The following is an 8,943-nucleotide window of genomic DNA, read 5'->3' on the forward strand; positions in this document are numbered from 1 at the left end:
TAAAACCTTCTCCATATCAAAATAAGGATGTTTTGCTTTCTTATATTCATAGATTTGCTGGGGAAGCACTTTTAATTTCCTTCCAGACGTTTCTTTTGCATTCACAGCTTGGCTAACCTTAGCATAAGAGGCCTAGCTTCCAGCCTCTAGCGTGGCTTTCAACATGCCTTAATCATTAAGCTTCATCATTACTAGCTTTTGATAGATTCACAATGAGAGACATGTGACTCTTTCACTTGAACACTTAGGGGCCATTATAGGTTTATGAATTGACCTAATTTCAGTTTTATTGTGCCTCAGGGAATAAGGAGGTCAGACAAGAGGGAGAGATGGGGGGCGGGGGGTATGGCTGGTTGGTGGGACAGTCAGAACACAAATAACACTCAGCTTTGTGGGGTCCCCTAAACAATTCCACCAGTGACACCATAGATTATTGATCACAGAGCACCATGAGCAAATACAATGCGACAGTGTGACGTATTTTGAGAATCGCCAAAGTGTAACACAGAGACATGAAGTGGGCAAATGGAGCCGATAGGCTTTCTCAAGGCACAATTGCCATGAATCTTCGATCTGTAAACACCGCAGTAGCTGCAAAGCATAATAAAGTGAAGCACAATAAAATGAGGCATGGCTGTACGTAAAAGGAGGAATTTTTTTTTAGGCCTCTCCTAAGCTAGAATAAAATTATGTACCCAGAGTGGAGGGAAAAACATTCTAGGGGTGCCTGGGTGGCTCAGTTAGTGAAGCATCTGACTCATGAATTAAAAAAAAATTGTTTTAATGTTTATTTATTTTTGAGAGAGAGAGAGCACACAAGTGGGGAAGGGGCAGAGAGAGAGGGAGACACAGAATCCAAAGCAGGTTCCAGGCTCCGACCTGTCAGCACAGAGCCCAACATAGGGCCTGAACCCCGGAACCAGAAGATCATGACTTGAGCCGAAGTCAGACACTTAACCGATTGAGCCGCCCAGGCGCCCTGGCATCTGACTCTTGACTTTGGCTCAGGTCATGATCTCGTGGTTCGTGAGATCAATCCTCACATCAGGCTCTGCACCGACAGTGTGGAGTCTACTTGGGATTCTCTCTCTCTCTCTCTCTCTCTCTCTCTCTGCCTCTCCCTGGCTCGTGCACGTGCTCTCTGTCTCTCTCTCTCTCAAAAGAAATAATAAATAAATAAAACTTAAAAAAACATTATAATATAGATGTATGGGTGTGTCAGTCCTTTACCATCCAGGCTATAAACCAATTCTTTGAGGAACTGAAAAGGACTGTCCTTATCTTACAAATCTTTGCAAAGCAAGAAATACAGCTCGAAAGGCATTCCAAACTCTACCTATTCCTCTTACCACCTCTGAAACCCAAGTACAGCAAAAATTCTGACCTTTGGAAGCCAAAGTTCTTGAAAGAACTTGCATTAAGATTACTTGTCAAGAACAAATACAAATCCTGGGGCGCCTGGGTGGCTCAGTCTGCCAAGCATCCAACTTCAGATCAGGTCAGGATCTCCCGGTTCGTGGGTTCCAGCCCCGAGTCGGGCTCTGTGCTGACAGCTCAGAGCCTGGAGCTGCTTCAGATTCTCTGTCTCCCTCTCTCTCTTTCTCTGTCTGCCCCTCCCCTGCTCACACTCTCTCTCTCTCAAAAATAAACATTAAAAAAATTTTTTTAGAAAGAATACAAATCTTAAATGTCTTCTAAAAGGCTTTAACCTTCTGAGCAGACACACTTAAAGCTTATTTCAGTTGTTATTTTATAGCTAGTGAATTTTGCATTATCATACCTCTTTCATGGCTACAATTTTAAAGTGAAACTATAAGTTCTCTGTATTTGTCTGTAATTTAATTTAATTTGAGAGAGAGAGAGAGAGAATGTATGTGCAGGGGAGAAGAGCAGAGGGAGAGAGAGAATTGTAAGCAGGCTCCACACTCAGCATGAGCCCTATGCGGGGCTCAATCCCATGAACCTGGGATCATGACCTGAGCCACAACGAAGAGTCTTGTTACTCAACTGACTGAACCACCCAGGTGCCCCGTCTGTATTTTTATATGTGTCTACGTATCTATACTGTAGATTTGCAGCATTTTATCTCCGTGAATGGTATCGCCAAAATTAATCTGTAAAAGAACTTTATTTAGTTGGCTTCCAGAAAACTAAATGCTTATAGTTCTCAGAACTATAACAGAGAGTAACCCAAATGCTTGCTTGCTTGATTGGTTTACAATATTTGTTTATTTATTCTGAGAAAGAGAGTACATGTGCAAGTGGGGGAGGGGCAGAGAGAGGGAGAGGAGGAGACTTCCCAGCAGGCTCTGCACTGTCAGCGTGGAGCCTGACACAGGGCTTGATGCCACAAAATTGTGAGCTCGTGACCTGGGCCCAAATCCAGATCTGGTCGCTTGAACAACGGAGCCACCCAGGGACTCCTGGGAAAATATTTATAGTCTTAAAGCCAGTTTAGGTTTGTTGGTTTCATCTAAATAGGCCTATCTTCACAGCTATCAGCATAAAATATGACTCCTATTCTACCTAGGTTTACCAAAACTCAAATAAGCTCATGTCATCTCCGTTACAGAACTTCTCAGCAAGACAGATAACTGACGATGATGACTAGCTGTTTAATATCTTGTGAGACCTTCCTAACTAATCTAAACATAATTGTTAAGAACAAGTGAATTACATAGGTATAAGATAAATATGCATACATAAACTTTCCAACAATATTTGTGTTTTATGGCATGTCTATTTAAATAGTTCTCCCAAATCTTGTTGGTAACTTAAAACTTCAGAGGTTTTGCTATGTTAAACTAAATGATGTATAGTCATTACCTATCTAGATCATTTTCAAATAAGAAAATATCAAATATTTGTTAATTGTCTCTCCTGCCTATAAAAGCCATCCATTTTGTACGTATCCTTGGATGCTGCTCTACTCACGAATTTTGCCAATTAGACGTTTAAATTGTATTCAGCAGAGTTTGTGAAAAATTTTTTTACATTTATTTATTTTTGAGAGACCGAGAGAGACAGAGCATACGAGGGGGAGGGGCAGCGAGAGAGGGAGACACAGAATCCGCAGCAGGCTCCAGGCTCTGAGCTGTCAGCACAGAGCTTGACGCGGGGCTCGAACCCACGAACCGTGAGATCATGACCTGAGCCGAAGTTGGATGCTTGAGCGACAGAGCCACCCAGGTGCCCCTCAGCTGAGTTTTTAAAATAGTACTAGAGAGGAGCTAGAGATATTTGGGTCTTTGGCAAACATGTCTGCATCATGTTGAGATTATACTGTGAAAAAGCATATGTTTTTCTAGGGGCACATGGGTGGCTCAGTCGGTTGAGTGCAGACTCTTGGTTTTTCAGGTCATGATCTCATGATTTGTGGTTTTCAGACCCATTCTGGGCTCTGCGCTGACATTACGGAGTCGGCTTGGGATTCTCTGCCCCTCCCCCACCCTACCCCCCCCTCCCAAAAATAAATAAATAAGGGGCACCTGGGTGGCTCAGTAGGTTGGGCATCCACCTTCAGCTCAGGTCATGATCTCATGGTTCGTGGGTTCGAGCCCCGCATTGGGCTCTGTGCTGACAGCTCGGAGCCTGGCTCTTGCTTCGGATTCTGCATCTCCCTCTCTCTCTGCCCCTCCCCTACTCACACTCTGTCTCTCTCTCAAAAAAAAATACAGAAAACATTTAAGAAAATAAATAAATAAATAAACATTAAAAGAAGCATATGTTTCTTTTGATGAAATTTTTGAAATATACTCATAAATTCGCCAAACAAAAGAATGCTAATATAATACAATTCACTGTTGCTTACTCTTAGTTTTCACTAAAAATTAAGATTTCTAAGGGCTAAGAATTCCAAATTTCTTTTTTTAATATTTATTTTTGAGAGAGAAAGAGACAGAGAGTGACTGAGCGTGAGTCGGGGAAGGGAAGGGAGAGAGGGAAACACAGGATCTGAGGCAGCTCCAGGTTTTGGGCTGTCAGCACAGAGCCCAACATGGGGCTCAAACTCACAAACTGTGAGATCATGATCTGAGCCAAAGTCCGACATTTAACTGAGCCACCAAGGCACCCAACCTCAAGATTTTAGAAACTCAAGGGCACCTGGGTGGCTCAGTCGGTTGAGCGTCTGACTTCGGCTCAGGTCATGATCTTGGAACTCGTGGGTTTGAGCCCTGTGTCTGGCTCTAGGCTGACAGTTAGCTCAGAGCCTGTAGCCTGTCTCAGATTCTGTGTCTCCCTCTCGCTCTGACCCTCCCCTGCTCACGCTGTCTCTCTCTCTCTCAAAAATAAATAAAGTATTAAAAAAAAAGATTTTAGGGGGCGCCTGGGTGGCTTAGTCGGTTAAGCGTCCGACTTTCGCTTAGGTCATGATCTCGAGGTTCATTGGTTCGAGCCCCGCGTCGGGCTCTGTGCTGACTGCCAGCTCAGAGCCTGGAGCCTGTTTCAGTCTGTGACTCCCTCTCTCTCTGACCCTCCCCTCCTCACGCTGTGTCTCTCTCTCTCTAGAAATAAATTAAAAAAAAAAAAAAAGATTTTAGAAACTCAGTATGATATTCCTTTTTTAATTTTTATTCTTTTAAGTTTATTTATTAATTTTGAGAGAGAGAGTGCACATGAGCTGGAGAGGGGCAGAGAGACAGGGAGAGAGAGAATCCCAAGCAGGCTCCACACCATCGGCATGGAGCCCGGCAGAGCGTTCAATATTACAGAGCTGTGAGATCATGAGCTGAGCTGAAACACAAGTCACTTAACTGACTGAGCCACACAGGCGCCCCCAATCTGAGGTTCCTCGTGAAAAGTTCCAGCAAAGTAGATTCAAAGAGCCTATCTGATCAATCACTATTCTCAATGCACTTATATAAACAATCAGGCCAAGCTGACTGGCACTGGACTTGATTTGCAGATGAGTTGGTCTGGCCGGGATTATCTTTGATACAAACAGGGGTGACTGTAGAGAGGAAAATTATGTCTCATTAATACACCTTTGTGGATACCAAATTCCACTGCTGTTAACTGTCTTCGAGATTTTGTTTTCTACCTGTAAACTGGACTAGATCCTAATGTTTTCTAGTTTTCTCCAATATTTGGCTACAACTCTCCACAAACTAATGTTTCCCGCATTTCTCCTACCCTTCGGACACTGGAATCCTGGAGAGCTAAAACTGCCCTTTTTCTAAAGCCATGCAAGCTAAAGTCAGACAACTTGATATAAACTTCAGAGAAATCCCCAGGATCGCTCACGTAGGCACCACCTTCCTGCGTGCTGCGCGTGGGGCCTCGGAAAGACCGCCAGGCACGTGCGACCTCCAAACCAGAGAAGTCTGTCACACTGCCTCCGTCTGAAGACATTTTGAGCAACGCATCTAGAAATCGTCCTGACTCACCGCCTTCAGAACTCAGAACCGGGGATGATAATCGGCCCCAATGACTGATCATTGTTTTTCTTTTGTTTCCATAGAAATGCCTCCTCTTAAATACCCAACTGCCTGCACCACAGTTCTCCCTCATCACCTAAAAGAATTTAGATAGGGGGCCTGGCCCAGAAAGAGCGCTATCATCAGAGATAAATTTTCATTTGAAAGACCTACGTGTTTGGCAGGGCAAACATCTAATTGCCATTCGTTCTTCTTATTGTCCTGTCAACCTGTGTTGTTTTTTTTTAATGTTTATTTACTTCTTTTTTTAAAAAATTTTAAAAACATTTTTATTCATTATCGAGAGACAGAGAGACAGAGCATGAGCCTGGGAGGGACAGAGAGAGAGGGAGACACAGAATCTGAAGGAGACTCCAGGCTCTGAGCTGTCAGCACAGAGCCTGATGTGGGGCTCGAATTCACAAACCTGAGCCGAAGTCGGATGGTTAACCAACTGAGCCACCCAGGAGCTCCGATGTTTATTTATTTCTGAGAGAGACAGAGTGTGAGTGGGGGAGGCGCAGAGAAAGAGAGGGAGACGCAGAATTCTAAGCAGGCTCCAGGCTCCCAGCTGTCAGCACAGAGCCCGATGCAGGGCTCGAACCCAGGGAGTGCGAGATCATGACCTGAGCTGAAGTCGGATGCTCAACTGACTAAGCCACCCCGGTGCCCCAACCTGTTAAAACAGGTGAGGAGCACTGAGTCATGTATAGAATTTTTTTAACCTTTATTTTTGAGAGAGAAAGTGCGAGCGGGGCAGGGCAAAGAGAGAGGGGAACAGAGGATCCAAAGCAGGCTCTGCGCTGACAGCAGCAAGCCTGATGCAGGGCTTGAACTCAGAAACCATGAGATCACTTAAAAAAAAATTTTTTTTTTTTAAATTTCTGACAGAAAGAGAGACAGCGTGAGCAGGGGAGGGTCAGAGAGAGAGAGACACAGAATCTGAAGCAGCTCCAGGCCCCAAATTAGCTGTCAGCACAGAGCCCAACGCGGGCCTAGAACCCACCAACTGTGAGATCATGACCTGAGCTGGTCGGACGCACAACTGACTGAGCCACCCAGGCGCCCTATAATGTATAGAATTTTTGAATCACTATATCGTACTCCTGAAACTAACATCACTGTATATTAATTATACTTGAATAAAAAACTTTTTTAAAGATACATAGATGTTTTGCTAAGAAAGATAAACTGGAATATGTATTCCTTTGGGGCACTTCCCCAATCATCTCTCTCTGAGGGGCTGGAATACTCCTTTTTGTTTTTGAAAACATTTTTCACGTCTATGAAAGAGAGAGAGAGAGAGGAACAAGGCATGGACNCACACACAGAATTGGAAGCAGGCTCCGGGCTCTGAGCTGTCAGCACAGAGCCCGACATGGGGCCCAAACCCACAAGCCACGAGACCATGACCTGAGCTGAAGTCAGACGCTCAACCCACTGAGTCCCTGGAATACTCTTAACCATTTCTTTGAAGGGAACTGTGGTTCATTAAAGATGGAGCATTCAAAGGGGCCTTCTTGTTTTTCATAAAGGCATTTTTAGATGCTTTTTGAAGTCTTCATTTGTTACTTCCGTTCTATGATGTCTCAAGGTCATCAGATTACTTCCCGTGCAGATTGCCTTAATGTCACCACCAAGGAGGCCATCGTTAGCTGTGAGCAAGTCGTCGAGGGGTCGCAGCAGTCTGCCTCATCCTGCTCTCATGAATCCTACTTCTTAGCCCTTTCATTGGTCAGAGGGAACTGGCTCTCCCTGTTAACGCGGCCCTATCTGATAACTGCTGGATCCACATTTCCTACTAGGCTTGTGGCCATGGTAATTCGCATGTCTCCCCTTGAATCATATCCATCCAACTGGTCCCATAGTTCCGATAACGCTTGCGGACTTCCTCTCCCACCACCAGAAGTTGAGTAATACTGTTTTTGTCCTAAGAGCATCAATTTCATCAGTACAAATGATGGATGGTGCATGCTCCTCTGCAACTGGAAACAATTCTTGTACGAGTTTGGGCCCATCACCTAGGGGCTTCTAGACAATTCAGAGCCAGCCACTCTCAAGAAAGTGGCTGGTAAGGTGTGGTTTGCTAGTGCTCTGGCTAGTAAGGCTTTACCTGTGCCAGGTGAACCATAAAGAATAGCGGCACCTGGGTGGCTCGGTCGGTTAAGCATCCGACTTTGGCTCAAGTCATGATCTTGCAGTTCCTGAGTTCGAGCCCCGTGTTGGGCTCTGGAGAGCAGAGTCTGGAGCCTGCTATGGATTCTGTGTCTCCCTCTCTCTCTGTTCTTCCCCACTTGTACTCAGTTTCTCTGTCTCTCAAAAATAAATAAAGATTAAAAAAATTTTTTTAAATGACTCTCTCGGGGGCTTCACACCCATTTTCAAAGATAATATTCAGGATGAGCAAGAGGAAACTTACAAATACCTTAATTTCCTGGATTTGGGTGTCCAGCCTCCCAGTAACAGCATGGGTCTCCTGGAGGAATCGCCACCTCCACTGCTGTGACCAGGAGAGCCACGCCCGCCATACGTGGTGCTTGAGCAGAACCAGGCAGCTGGGCTCCAGCAGACTGTGTTCCACAAACGACAGAACGCTGATTTCATATCCTGAGCCCAGAGATGTAGACACAACGGCACGTCTTTGATCATCAATGACCTCTTCCAAGGCTCTACCAACGTTGGGGTCCCCCTCAGGTCATCCGCTTTGAGCTTTCCTCCTCTTGCTTTTCTCCCAAAGGCTGCATTCGTTCCTGATTCTTCCTTTTTAAAAACATTTTTATTTATTGAGGCGCCTGGGAGGCTCAGTCGGTGAAGCGTCCGACGCTGGCCCAGGTCGTGACCTCACAGTTCGGGAGTTTGAGCCCCGCGTCCGGCTCTGCGCCGACAGCTCAGACCCTGCTTGGGATCCCCTGTCCCCCTCTCTCCGCCCCTCCCCCACTTGCCCACTTCCTCTCCCTCCATCCGAAATAAATTAACATTTTTAAAAACAGCCAGTGCGGAGTCTCTCCGCTTGTCTCGGCCCTGGAGCAGATCCGCCGCCACCCACGCTGCACAACTGGGAGACGGAGCTGCGGACCCACCCGACGACCCGCACGAGGGGCCACGGAACGTGGGAGGCAAGGCGAGGCGAGCTGGGGAGGGGTGCACGCAGGGGAGGGGAGGGGCGCGGGGCGCGGGTCGGACGCGCACCCCTGCCCGTCGCTGCAGACGGAGGGAGAGTGAAAACACTCGCGGGACGGACGGGAAACCCGGTTCCCGAACCCACCGACGGGGAGGACAGGGTTTCACTACCATTCGGATTCCAGACACAGCGGAGCGCGGAGTCGGGGATTCCCGGGCCCGGCGGCGCCCTGGGGAAGGAGGGGGAGCCCCCCGGCGCCGGCAGAGGCCACGCCGCCCCCCGCAGGCCAAGGCCCCGGGACCCCGGGCAGCGGCCATGTTGGCTGGGCCTGGACCGAAGGCGCCGCTGCGGGTTGTGATTTGCCGTAACCCTGGAGCCGGCGCTGCCGCGCGATGCCCCCCACGT

The 8,943-nt window shown here is 46.9% G+C and overlaps 1 protein-coding gene and 1 pseudogene across 1 annotated transcript in view; both read right to left on the reverse strand.

The window, feature by feature from the left end:
- The window catches only part of CNBP (CCHC-type zinc finger nucleic acid binding protein), a 363,505-nt gene that overhangs the window by 231,391 nt on the left and 123,171 nt on the right, over positions 1-8,943 (reverse strand). The gene's annotated exons all lie outside the window — the stretch shown is intronic.
- On the reverse strand, positions 6,945-8,191 carry LOC144233836 (26S proteasome regulatory subunit 4 pseudogene; annotated as a pseudogene).

This window comes from Crocuta crocuta, unplaced genomic scaffold (genome assembly GCF_008692635.1).
Source record: "Crocuta crocuta isolate KB4526 unplaced genomic scaffold, BGI_CrCroc_1.0 scaffold296, whole genome shotgun sequence".
Classification (NCBI taxonomy): domain Eukaryota; kingdom Metazoa; phylum Chordata; class Mammalia; order Carnivora; family Hyaenidae; genus Crocuta; species Crocuta crocuta.